Raw genomic sequence first — 14,964 nt, forward strand, 5'->3', positions numbered from 1 at the left:
CAAAGAGCAAGCACATTTGGACTGAACTTCCAAAGCTTGGTGAGAAGCACTGAACTTGAGTTGTTTGTTATCCTGAAACTAAGGACGTTTTATTTTCTACATTTCCTGCTAAAGCAAGCCTGTTTAAATTGCTGTTTGTGACTTTGCACAATAAACTCTGGACAACTGTACATGTAAATCTGCCAGTTTCTGCCTGATTGTTTGGCCACAAGACTGACTGAAAGGTCCCGTTTTACATATGGTGGAGAATGCGGCCAATAGTTGCTAGGGGCAACAAGGTACAGATTTGTTGGTTTTGAAGTCTCCAACTGTAACGGCTGCTGCGCCATTCCCCGCCTCTTTCACGGTCTCTGCTCTGGTTCCTGCACCCTCCATTTCCTCATGCTCGTCCCGAGCTCCACTTACCCAATCCGGACGCTCTGCGTGTCATCCGGTAACTGCATCTCTCACCTCCCTCCATGGCCGTCATCCACGATGTGCGGCTGCAGCCACTAGAGGGCGCGCGCTGACTCTTTCCTTCTTAAAGGGCCAGCACATGGCAAAATTCCTAGACTTCCTATTTAACCCCTTCCCGCTGCAGCCCCTTTTCTGATTTTCATTTTCGTTTTTTCCTCCCCACCTTCCAAAAGCCATAACTATACATATCTTTATTTTTCCGTCGATATAGTACTATGTGGGCTTGATTTTTGCGGGACGAGTTGCAGTTTTTCGTAGCACCATTTATTTTGCCATATAATGTACTAGGAAACGGGAAAAAAATTATTTGTTTGGTAGAAAATGAAAAAAACAGCGATTCCTCCATGGTTTTTTGCACGCCGTTTTTACGGAATTCACTGTGCAATTAAAACAACATCTTAACTTTATTCTCTGGGTCAATACAACTATGGCGATGCCAAATATATATAGTTTTTTCTATATTTTACTACTTTTACAAGTAAAAATCTAAGTGTAAAAAAGAAAATTTCTTTTGTGTCGCCAAATTCCGAGAGCCACAACTTTTTTATGTTTCCGTCGATTAAGTGGTATGAGGGCTTGTTTTTGCGGGATAAGCTGTAGTTTTTAATAATACCATTTTGGTGTAAATGCGACGGTTTGATCCCTTTTTATTTCATTTTTTGTGGGAGATTAGGTGACCAAAAAATAAAGATTCTGTCATTTACAATTTTTTTTTTTACGGCGTTCGCCGTGCGGGTTAAATAATTATATATTGTAGTAGTTCAGACTTTTATGGACGCGGCGATACCAATTATGTTTATTTATTTTTTTACTATGCTCTAGGGGGAAAATGGGAAAAGGGGGGTTTTTTGAACTTTCAATATTATTATTTTTTTTACACAAAATAATAACTTTATTTAACTAATTTTTACTTTTTTTATTAGTCCCCCTATGGGACTTCAAACAGCGATCATATTAATGTATTGCAGTATATCGTGATTCTGACAGGCATCTATTAAGCCCTGCCAGAGGCGGACCTGGGCGACTTCATTAGGCCCCAAGGCAGCCATAGCAACCATCGCGCCCCCCCCCCCGTGATTGCGTTGCGGGGGGCGCGATAAGCATTTAGAGGGGGTCGCCCCCTCTTTCTAATGATTTAAATGCTGCGGTCTCTGTTGACCGCTTCATTTAACGAGTTAAACTAGCGGGATCGCGCTCGAGCGCGATGCCGCTAGTTACTCTGAGGTGTCGGCTGTAACAAACAGCAGAAACCGGCATCGTATGAAGCAAGTTCACTCCGTGAGCTCGCTCCATACTTCCCCTACCCGACTTTGGCGTATGGATACGTCAAATGTCGGGAAGGGGTTAAGGATCCTCCTTCCTCTCAATCCTTGCTTGTTCAACCAAGTTTCCCGTGAGTTTCCCTGTACCCTGGTTCCCTGTTTTCTTGCCTTCTGCCTTTGTCTGGATTTCCAGTTTTTGACCTCTGCCTGAACTTGACTATCCTTGCCTGCCGCCTGCCTTGATCTATTGCTATCGATACCCGTAACGACGTCTGCTGCCCTATACATCCGACCGCCTCTAAACCTGCTGTGCCAAGCGCTGCCCTGGGTTACTAGCACCATCTCCCGGACGACACAGATGATCCACAAACGAACCAGGTGAGAACCATGATAGTTTGAACAAGCCATGGATCCCCTTGACACAGCCCTGCCTGATGCGGCTCATATGGCTCTGGAACTTTCTAGACAAAGAGTCCGCGAAGATCAACTTTTTCAGCTTTTGCAAAATGTGTCCACTCGCTTGAACGAACTTGTGCCTTCAGCGCCTCCGACACCGCCACCACCACCGCAACCTCCTTTCTACAGTCCTGGACTACATTTACCTACGCCTGCCCACTATGAGGGTAACCCCAAGACCTGCAGGGGATTCGTTAATCAATGCACCATCCATTTTGAGGTCATGGTGCATCATTTTTCCTCAGACCGAGCTAAAGTGGCCTACATCCTGTCCCTGCTTTCTGGCGAGGCGCTGGCATGGGCATCGCCCTTGTGGGAGAGAAACCCCTTGTAGGAGACCGCATAATCTATGATATTCAGAACTTTCTCTCCACATTTAAAAGGGTATTTGAAGAGCCAGGTCGGGCATCATCAGCAGCTTCCTCTCTTCTCAAGCTCCAGCAAGGAACCTCCACTGTAGGTTAATATGCCATTCAATTCCGCACCCTGGCTACAGAACTCCAGTGAAATAACGAGGCTCCAGTATCTACCTTCTGGGAGGGTCTAGCGGTCCGAATCAAGGATGAACTTGCTGACCTTCCACCATCCTTGGATGACTTGATCACTCTTGCCAATCGGATTGACATTCGTTTCCATGAAAGACAACAAGAATCTGCTCGGGGCAATCGGGCATCACGGTTGGCACCAACCTTCCAACGGCCTCTTCTTGCCTCATCTTCCTCTCGGTCGGATGAACCTATGCAGGTGGAGAGAACAAGACTCACGCCTGAGGAGCACCAGAATAGACGGAAGTTGAACTTATGTTTATATTGTAGTGGAAAAACGCACTTCCAGTAAGGCCGGAAAACTTCAATGCCTAGGGCAAGTAGGAGAGGCTACCCTAGGTGGAGCATCACCCTCTCAAAAGATGACCATACCAGCTAAACTGTCCTTTGCAGGAACCAGGTCGATGCTTTATCTGTGGAAGTTGGAGCTGTTCTTTCACAAAAGAGTTGTAGAGGGAAACATCTGGCCTGTGGCTTTTTCTCCAAATCTTTTACACCTGCTGAAAAGAATTATGGTATTGGAGATAAAGAACTTTTGGCTATTAAATTGGCCCTGGAGGAGTGGGGACATTTGCTAGAGGGTGCACAGCATCCTATTATCATCTACACAGATCATAAAAACCTCCTTTATCTGCTCAATGCCTAAATCCTCGTCAAGCTCGATGGGTATTATTCTTCTCCAGATTTGATTTCCATCTTCACTACAGACCCGCTGGAAAGAATACCAAAGCTGACACCTTATCTCGCTCTTTTGACCCCACAGATCAAGAGCCCAGTCCTCAGTTTATTATAGATCTAAAACATATTCTGATCACTGCCCCAGCTGAAGTTGTACACATTCCCAGAGGAAAGACCTACGTACCCCCTAAACAAAGGGATTGTGTTCTTCGCTGGAGTCATGCCTCCAGGGTTTCTGGGCACCCTGGCATCAAAAGGACTCTCAATTTGATTGGCCGGCAGTACTGGTGGCCTTCCATGTCCCAAGATACTAAAGACTTTGTTTCAGCCTGCTCCACCTGCTCTCAGAATAAAGACTCCCATTTAAGACCTGCCGGTCTTTTACATCCTCTACTCATGCCTGACTCTCCTTGGTCGCACATTGCCATGGACTTCATTACTGATCTGCCAAGTTCTGCGGGGTGTACCATGATCCTGGTAGTCGTGGATCGCTTTTCCAAAATGGCACATTTTGTACCCCTTTCAGGCCTTCCATCATCTTCCCGACTGGCTACACTGTTTATCAAGCACATCTTTCACCTTCATGGTCTTCCTAAACATATTGTCTTTGACAGAGGAGTACAGTTCACATCGAAGTTCTTGTGCAAGCTGCTGGAGGTTAAACTTGACTTCTCTTCTGCTTACCATCCTCAATCCAATGGTCAAGTAGAGGGGATTAATCAAATACTTGAAAGTTTCCTCAGAAATTTGGTGTCTCCATGACAAGACGACTGGGCGAGTCTACTTCCATGGGCCGAATTTGCCTACAACAACCATACGGGGGAATCTACCCGCTCTTCTCCTTTCTTCTTGGTGTATGGCCAGCACCCAGGAATTCCTCTACCAGTCTCTGTGCCTTCTGAGATTCCAGCTGCTAACATGGTCCACCGTGACTTTGTACGTATATGGCAGGAGGCGAAGGACTCCATCCACAAATCCGTAGCCAGGTTCAAAAGTAACGCGGATAAAAAATGCAGGATTCCACCACAGCTCTTTCCTGGGGATAAAGTCCGGCTGTCCACCCGGTACATACGTCTGAAGACCCCTTGTTACAAGCTGGCTCCTCGTTTTCTGGGTCCTTACGAAATAACGGAACAAATCAATCCAGTAATTTTCAGACCGCCATCCCCAGTCTCTGAAAATCTCTAATTCCTTCCACATTTCTCTGCTACAGCCTACTATATTCAACCGATTTTCCCCAAAAATTCCTGCCCATCCTGCTCCTGCGGCTGATGCCGAGTTTGAGATCAAAGAGATCCTAGATGTCAAAAGAACACCGGGGAGATTTTGGTACCTAGTGGACTGGAAAGATTATGGTCCTGAGGAGAGATCATGGGAGCCCGTGGAGAATGTCAGCGCCCCAGATCTCATCAAGGACTTTGAACGCAGGTTTCCTAGCAAGCCAAATAAGAGGGGGCGTAAAGGGGGGGTACTGTAACGGCTGCTGCGCTGTTCCCCGCCTCCTCCACGGTCTCTGCTCTGGTTCCTGCACCCTCCATTTTCTCATACTCGTCCCGAGCTCCACTTACCCGATCCGGACGTTCTGCAGGCTCTGGGCGTCATCAGGAAACTGCATCTCTCATCTCCCTCCACGGCCGTCATCCATGATGTGTGACTGCAGCCACTAGAGGGCCCGCGTGCTGACTCTTTCCTTCTTAAAGGGCCAGCACGTGCCAAAATTCCTAGACATGATCCTCCTTCCTCTCAATCCTTGCTTGTTCAACCAAGTTCCCCGTGAGTTTACCTGTACCCTGGTTCCCTGTATTCTTGCCTTCTGCCTTTGTCTGGATTTCCCGTTTTTGACCTCTGCCTGAACTTGACTATCCTTGCCTGCCGCCTGCCTTGACCTGTTGCTATCGATACCCATAACAACGTCTGCTGCCTGTCCTGACATCTGGCCTATACATCCAACTGCCTTTAAACCTGCTGTGCCAAGCGTTGCCCTGGGTTACTAGCACCATCTCCCGGATGACACAGAGGATCCACTAACGAACCAGGTGAGAACCGTGATACCAACCTTCCAAGTAGTGAATGTCCTGGGTGAAAGCAGCAGAAGGACTAAAAAAAGACACTGTTGTAATGGAGGATCTTGTTCAACAGATGGTACACGCCAATATGCAACAGCAGGAGACTAACCACTTACTAAGGGTGCAAAAGGCTGCACTCCGAGAAGTAGTGAGTGCGCAATGAATTGGGTTTATACCTGGCCAAAGCTCTAATGTTGATGGGTGAGAAAAGGTGCAAAGTGCATTACAGAAAATGACTAATGAGGATGATGTGGAAGCCTATTTAACTGTCTTTGAGCAGATTGCAGACATAGAAAAATTGCCTTTAGACCAGTGGGCTGAATTGCTGGCTCCATACTTGACTGGTGAATCACAAAAGGCATATTTTGATCTCACCTTGCAGGATTCTAAGGACTACAGCATATTAAAGGCTGAAATACTTGGGGGTTAGTCTAGCAGTCCAGGCCCAGCGGGAACAACAATGGACTTTCTCCAAAGATAAACCACCAAGGTCACAAGTGTTTGATCTGTTCCACTTGGTAAGGAAGTGGTTGCAACCAGAGACATTTACCCCAGAGCAGATGATGGAAAGAGTTGTGATGGAATGCTATATCCATGCTCTTCTGGTGTTGGTACAGCGCTGGGTTGCACAAGGAGACCCACTGAATGTAGACAGCCTGGTGAACCTTGTGGAAAAATATACCACAGCGGAGAATCTACTCTCTGGGGGTGAAAATGCAAAGTCCTCTCAGAAGAACTACAAGGTACACGCTGAACTCCGTCAGAGATTAGTTAAACCTAGGGACAGGGGAGACAAATAGCAGTGGACAAGAAAAAGGATTTGGAAAACCTTTCAAAAGCTCAGCCCCACCAAATAATCTGTTGGAGGTGTCATAACCCTGGGCACAGTGGCGTAACTACCGCCATAGCAGCAGTAGCGGCTGCTACGGGGCCCGCGGCATGAGGGGGCCCGTGTCGCCCGCCGGCACGGGCCCCCACCATGGCCGGAGGCTCCGCTAGCAGCCGCTATGGCTGCTACAGTGGGACGCCACTGAACACTACGGCAGAGCAGGGAGGTATCTCCCCGCTCTGCCATTAACTGGTTCCCGACCGCTGGCTGTATGTTTACGGCCAGCGTCCTTAAAACCCGAGCCATAGACTTTCTACGGCTCGGGTTTTAACTTGCTGCCCGCGCGATCGGGCAGCTGAATGTCGGGTCTCCGGCTGTCAGTGACTGCCGGGGACCCTGAGGAGAGGATAGAAGCAGCTTTCGCTGCTTCTGTCTTCTCTGATCACTTGTACACAGCGCTGACCCAATTACCCTAATATAGACATGTAATATATAAACATTTACGGTAGACAATGACGATCACAAATAAAAGGTCTATTTTAGGGTAAAACTATGTTATTACCAAAAAAAAATAGCTGAAATTTAAAAAAGCTTATTTTTTTACTATTATTTTCAAACTTTATGAATAAAAATTCTAAAATAGCAAAGTTATAGCCATTTAACTAACACGTGCTAAAAATGGCTAAACGGTGTCTGTCCCGAAGGTGCAAAATAGAGCAAAAGACATGTATCCCCTCTCCACAGGATCTCCACAGGACAGGGGATACATGTGTGATCGCTGGCATTGATAGGTGGAACGGGGGACTGAAAGTCCCCTGAAGTTCTTCATCACAAACCTCGGACTTCCGGGGTCTGTGTCGGCAGCTCCGTAGAAATGAATGGAGCGCCGGTCGTAAAAAAGGCACTATCTACAAGGGGGGGGGGTTGTGTGACACCCAGGGGAGGGGGGCCCCAGTCAAAAGTTTGCTATGGGGACCAGTCTTTCCTAGTTACGCCCCTGCCTGGGCACATAGCAGCACATTGTCCTTTGGGGTCAGAGCCCATCGAATGTGATGTGGCTCGACGATGCTCATTGTTTGCCTACTCTGTCTGCAGTAAGGTTCCATACCGAACAGGGGGTCCCCAGATGTGCCAGGTGACTGTCAATAGCAACGTTGTGACTGCACTCTTGGACTCAGGAAGCCTGGTAACTCTTCTTAGGGATAATCCTTCCCATGTGTTGTGTACGCCTGGAAAAAGCATGGCGGTGATGGGTGTACATGGGTATTTTAAGGACTATCCCATTGCTCAAGTGACTATAGAGACTGAATGTGGTTATGTCTCCCACAAAGTGTGCACAATAAAAGACTTAATGCATGCAGTCATATAAGGGCGTGATTTTACATTTTTCTGGGAGCTGTGGGGTAAATCTCCCAATGTTGATAATGTAATGCACACTGAAATGGTAGAGGAAATCACGGATGTACCTGATTTTTCCCTATATTCTGGTAGGAGATGAAGCTGAGACCACAGAGTCTGAACCAGCCTTGCCAGACCTTGAGGTGTCTTGGGTTAATCTTGCTTCACATCGGAATGAAAAAGGTGAGGGATCAACGGCGCTCCTCTGAGGCTATGCGTGGAATGAGATGGTGTAGATTGCCGGCTGCCACCCACTGCAGTCCCTCGGTGATTATTCCTTGATCCCGGGGACAAAGCATTGATAGAAAATGAACAGGAAAAAAGCAGTGTAGTATTGGGTAACGGCGCCAGGCTCAGGAGGACAAGGAACGAGGCTAGGTAAGTTTGATCAAAGGTGATCTTTTATTCAAACGACGACGTGTTTCTGGACCAGACTGGTCCCTTTGTCAGGTCAGTTTACAATGTTTGGTAATGTAAGGTGCTAATATATACAATAAAAAAAACGGGGGAAGAACGGTGAACGGCAGTTGATTTTCATTTGCAATCACAAAAGCCGTTGCGGGATTAAAACCCTCCATATGGCTTTAAAATTAACACCAAGTTTACTCAAAGCAGTACATAACATTCACATTTTTCAATTATCAATGTACATTTGTTCATTGCAAAGTTTCCAACTCTTGGAATATAATTGATGCCAGAGTTTTTGTTGTGATGGACTATCATCCAGTTTCCATTTAGTTGACATTTATAAATGGATGTACAAGCATATACACGGTTATCGTATATATACATTTTACTTTTTTTGTGTTGTCAGTACTTTGCATCGTATTCATACATAATTAGAATAAACTTGTATCTCGTTCTATACAGATCCTCCGTAATCTCGTTTAACACGCTCAGGTGGGGGGAGTGAGACGGATATTTCATTGTCATAACCCATATTCCATTTCTTCTCAATTAAGATAACAAAATTATAAAAACATTTATAAAAATGTATAAAAATTTGTAACAGGGGTGCAGGACTGTTTTTCATGCGTTACCTATGATCAAAGCCTTTTTTAAATCTCCCAATGTTGATAATGTAATGCACACTGAAATGGTAGAGGAAATCACGGATGTACCTGATTTTTCCCTATATTCTAATACGAGATGAAGCTGAGACGATAGAGTCTGAACCAGCCTTGCCAGACCTTGAGGTGTCTTGGGTTTATCTTGGGACTGCTCAGTTGCAAGATCTCACATTAAAAAATGCCTGAAAAAGGTGCCTATAGAATAACGGTGTTAGACATGGCTCATTCCCATTTTTTGGGGCGGGGGGTCATCTAGCTACAGACAAGACTAGGGAGCGTATCTTTCAGAGGTTCTATTGGCCAGGTTGCTATAAAGACATTGAAAACTACTGTAGATCTTGCCCTACCTGCCAGTTAAATGCTCCTGTCTCTTATTTCAAAAGCCCTTTGGTTCCTCCTCCTGTAATCGAGGTGCCGATTGAGCGGATTGCCATGGATATAGTGGGACCATTAGTCAAGTCTGCTAGGGGACATCAGTACATTTTGGTAGTTCTAGAATATGCTACCCGATACCCAGAGGTGATTACTTTGTGAAACACCTCGGCTAAGTCTATTGCTCGTGAGTTGTTTCATATATCCACTAGGGTGGGTCTTCCGAAAGAAATCTTGACAGACCAATGTACACCATTTATGTCAAAAGTGATGAAAGAATTATGTAAAATCCTTAAGATCAAACCGCTAAGAACTTCTGTGTACCATCCGCAAATGGACGGGCTGGTAGAAAGGTTTAACAAGACCTTGAAAGCAATGTTAAAAAAAGCTGTTGAAAAAGATGGTAAAGATTGGGATTGTCTTTTGCCATATTTGTTATTCTCAATCAGGGAAGTTCCACAGGCCTCTATTGGGGTTTCCCCATTTGAGTTGCTATATTGTAGGCACCCCGCGTGGTCTGCTTGATGTAGCTAAGGAGACATGTGAGTCTGAAGCCACCCCATATAAAAGTGTAATTGATCATGTTGCACAAATGCAGAAAATAATTTCTAAGGTGATGCCAATAGTGAAGGAACACCTACAAAGCGGGCAAGAAGCTCATCGAAGTATATACAATTGTTCTGATAAAATTAGGGGGTTCAAGCCAGGTGACCGGGTCTTAATACTAGTGCCTACCGTTGAGTTCAAGTTCTTGGCTAAGTGGCAGGGAACTTTTGAAACCCTGGAAAAAGTTGGAGATTTCAATTATAGAGTGCATCAGCCAGGAAAAAGGAAACCAATGCAAATATATCATGTAAACTTCATTAAACCTTGGAGAGAAAGGGAGTCACTGCCAGCACTAGCTTGCTCTGCCCCTGGTCCTGACTCAGAATTCCATAAGGTAAAAATTCCTGATACTTTGTCTTGTTCTCAAAAACAGGAGAGTAAGGAATTTTTGCCACACAATAAGGACATGTTTTCTAGCTTGCTGGGTTGCACTAATGTTATTGAACATGATGTCATTACTGAGCCACCGGTAAAAGTGAAGGTAAAACCTTATAGAATTCCAGAAGCCCGTAGAGGGGCTATCTCACAAGAAATCAAGAGAATGTTAATGTTACGGGTAATTGAAAAATCCAAAAGTGAATGGCCTAGCCCAATTGTATTTGTCCCTAAATCAAATGGAAGCTTGCACTTCTGTAATGATTTTCGGAAACATAATGAGATGTCAAAAATCGATGCCTATCCTATGCCCCAGGTGGATGAACTAATTGAAAGGTTAGGACCGGCTAGATACTTAACAACTATAGACCTCACAAAAGGGTATTGGCAAATACCTTTGGCAAATGAGGCTCGAGAAAAAAAATGTTTTTTTTCTACTCCTGATGTGTGTTTTCAGTATATCAGGATGCCTTTTGGGTTGAAAGGAGCGCCTTCACATTTCAAAGGGAAATAGATGAAATATTAATTCCACACAAGGAATTTGCAGCGGCCTACTTAGATGACAGTGTGATCTTTAGCCTAGATTGGAAAAGCCATTTAAGTAAAGTTCAGACTGTGTTAGATTCACTTAGAAATGCGGGGTTAACGGCCAACCCAGAAAAGTGTGTCATTGGCATGGAACAGGCGAAGTACTTGGGCTACATTGTAGAAAGAGGTATGATTACACCTCAAGTCAATAAGGTAAAGGCAATACTTGATTGGCCACGTCCTCTTACAAAAAAGCAAGTGAAGGCTTTCTTGGGCATTGTTGGTTATTACCGACGGTTTGTGCCTAACTTCGCCAGTATAGCAGCTCCTTTGTCTGATCTTTACAAAAAGTAATAAGTCGGTAATGGTAATGGTCTGCTGAGGCGGAAAAATGGCATTATGTAGACAGGCAGTGTTGACAGCACCAGATTTTTCAGAAGAGTTTATAATACAAACCAATGCATTAGAGGTTGGGTTAGGGGGCCGTCATGTATCAGGAAATTAATGGAGTAGAGCATCCAGTCATGTACGTGAGCAGAAAACTCAACTCATGTGAGAAAAACTACTCTATTGTCGAAAGAGAGTGTCTGGCAATCAAGTGGGCACTAGACTCTTTAAGATATTACTTGCTTGGCAGAAAGTTCAGGCTTGTCTCAGACCATGCACCATTGAAGTGGATGAGTCAGAATAAGGGAAATAATGCTAGGGTGACACGTTAGTTCCTAGCATTACAGGACTTTGATTTTGTGGTGGAACATAGGCCAGGTAAATTACATGTAAATGCAGAGGCACTGTCAAGGGTCCACTGTTTGGTGGTAGCAGGTGTCCAGCCCCTTGGCTTTCGGCAGAGGGGGGGGGGGATATGTAAACAATCAGTGGGTAAAGTAGTTGATGGCAGATATGTGTCATTGAGGCTTCCTGTCTCCGTAATGTAAGTAACTAGAGTTTGGGTCCTGGTTTTATGGGTTATTGAATATGTAAGCATGTCACTCCATACTCCATGCCTGGTGTTGTCTTTATGTACTATATATATGTATAATTCTTTCTTGTATTATTTTTATTTATTATGATTTATGGGTTCTAGCTATTTCAATACGCATGTATATGTTATCTTTTAGCCCAATTGTATGGGATGTTTGGGATGTGTATATATAGCATTACCAATTGCGTGTACATTGGTATAGTACAGCTTACATCACATCTCATCGAAATATATATATATATATATATATATATATATATATATATATATATACGCATTTTTTGGTAACACATCTATATACATCGTGTAATTGGCGATGTACACTGAAAATGGCATCGTATGGGTCGGTATTAGTATAACATTAATAATCCAAAAATGTAAAAATTTAAATATCTTTGAATTAATGTTTTGTCCACATTCCCCTTTTTTATTAAGGAATTTTCTATACATGAATTATGTCCGCGATGTGCGCGCGTGCGCTCTCTTGCACTCACCGTCCTCAGACCAGAAGCTGTCCTGACTATGACGGGCATCTCTATTATGCTTTGCGTTCAGAGGTGCTCGTCATGACGCTGACGGGATGACGTAATGGAAGAAGTATTCGGCACACTGAGACGTCAATATCAAAATGCTTGATTGGTGACGGGATGCTGACGGATGCTGACGGGATGACGTCGGTGGGTGTTAGCGGTGCGCGGCGCGCCATTGGTTACAGGGGTTTTCTGATTGTATATTTAAATCGAAGCTGTCAGAGTAGCTATTACACCTCCTGACGAAGGTTGCGAAACGTGCGTCGAGGTGCTCGGTGTCCAGGTGCCCTATCATATATTCACTATGTCCTCCTCAGGTATGCTCTACTTCTAACATTGGCTATTTTTTTGCAATTACTGTTGCCATTTGTAGTGCTATTTTTCTCGTATTGCCCTTAGCAGGATTACCAGCGTGGATATGTTGTTTAAATAAACTTACCGCACTGTGATTTCAATTGCCATGTTGATCGTGCTCTATGGGAATATATGTTATTCACTTCACCTGAGGTGTAATTGCATTTCATGAGGAGTTTATACCATTCATGATTTATGACATCATATTTGAGGTCACCTGGTTTTCTTTTAAATTTTTTATATGTCTATAGTATATACTTGGGAGGGGGGTTATTTTTGTATTAATGTATAATAAATTGTAAAGTATTTAAATAAAAATTAAATTGTATTTTGACAAAATAATTGCATGATATCAAGATCTCTTTTTTGGTTTAATGTTGTCTACCTGAACCTGGAGTCCAGGTGTGTCCAGAGAGATTAATAAAGAAGATTGCCAGAGAGCAGTGTGGGGTGTGAGGTGTTGCAGAAAGACCAGACTGGGAGTGCAAAGCCTGAATTTACCAGGGTGTAAGTCTGCCAGTTTCTGCCTGATTATTTGCCAACAAGACTGACTGGAAGGTCCCGTTTTACATATATATATTTATTTGGAATACAACAAGTAGATTCCTCTGCAGCACTTGAGATGCACAATGTTTCTGTAATGTATCATATAGATAGATAAAGATTGTCACGTTGCAGGTTTGTAGACCCACTAGGCCGTACCGCCGTAGTGGGGAGGGAGCTGGCCAAACAGGGAACCCCAGCAATACAATGTCCTGCACAGGGTACCTGGATAGTCCAGACAGTGGCCACAGCTCTGGCACTGATGGAAATGGGTGCAGCAAGTAACGCCAAACGTGGCGGATGACACAGGTGCCGCAGGTTGCGCCAGACGTGGCAAATTCCTCTGGACGTGGCAGATGACATAGGACATGACACGACTCCAACACTAGTAGGCACAGGAACAATAACAGCACGGGATACAGGAACAGGTAACAGGGCACGGGTAACAACTGGAAAGGGAAACACTAAGGGACCATTTGCAAGACAGACTTGGGATAACTAACAACGCTCAGGCAAGGCTCAGAAGGGCTGGGGCCCTCGTATAGACCAGGAAATCATGGGCAGTTGATGATGATTTCCTCTTGTGCGCGCACTGACCCTTTAAGGCCAGGCACGAGCCTGCGTGCGCATCCTACGGGACACAGCAGGCCGGAGCGGAAGTGAGCGCTGGCGTCTCCTAGGAAGGAGATGGGGACCAGCGCTGACCGATCCATGGCTGCGGACGTCGGGAGGTGAGTAAACCCGACGGCCCGTGGCCATGGATGCTACAAAGATTAAGCATTGAGAAATGCAATCTTTCAGACCTCTCCGAATCCTTTCTAAGGCCCCATGCACACGACTATTGTGCATGGACACCTTCCCGTTTGTTTATGATTACCTTCCCCCATGATTACGGGCATGGCCATGTGCATGGGGCCTAAGCCATGAATAGTTACATTTCATATTTCAAGAGTATTTGGGCTACTTGGATTATCATAGTACTTTGGTTATCATAGTAGAGTACTTTCTCATATTTATACTACTGCATACTCACAACAGAGAAAAACTTTCAGAAATGTTTCCACTGAGCCGTTATACAAATCTAATGCGTATGGGGAAAAAGACAATGGACGCACACAATAATCTATTCCTGCATACAAAATGAATCAACAGTATGATCAAATATCACTTTTATTTATATTTAACACAAATCCTGAAAGACCACAACACAAAACTTTAAAAACACTACCAATCCAAGGCTTGCCCCATGATACGGGCACATCCTATCACCCACGACCAAATATGCAGAAAAATATATGTAAACAATAACAAATAAATATTGAATAATAAGCAATTCAGTAATGTATACATGCAGGGCCGGCTCCTGGTTTATCTGGGCCCTTGGGCAACACATACTTAGTGGGCCCCTTTGCGGGAAACTCACGGCGGCAGTAAAATGTAAAAAATCGTCACTTTGTGCCTCATATAGAAGTTAGGCCCCCAGTTTGTACCTCCATAAATTTAGTGCCTCTGTAGATAGTGCCACACAGCCCCCTCCTCCCAGGTAGTGCCACACAGCTCCTGACGTCACTGTCACTACTAGCACTCTGCCTGGGAGTGGCGTAGCTAAAGGCTCATGGTCCCTGTTGCAAGAATTCAGCTTAGGCCCCCCTACCCCTCCCCAACACCACCAGACTCCTGCGTACGCCTATGCCCAGCTGCCTTGCGCGACAGACCCCATGAATGCCCGCACAGTATGACCCCCCATAGCTGCCCCTCACACATTATAATGCTCCCCGTAGCTGCCCCACACAGTATAAATGCTCCCATAGCTGCCCCATACCGTATAATGTCCCCCATAGCTGCGCCATACAGTATAATGCCCCCCATACAGTATAATGCCCCCCATAGCTGCAACATACAGTATAATGCCCC

This window comes from Rhinoderma darwinii, chromosome 1 (assembly GCF_050947455.1).
Source record: "Rhinoderma darwinii isolate aRhiDar2 chromosome 1, aRhiDar2.hap1, whole genome shotgun sequence".
In the NCBI taxonomy this organism is placed as follows: Eukaryota; Metazoa; Chordata; class Amphibia; order Anura; family Rhinodermatidae; genus Rhinoderma; species Rhinoderma darwinii.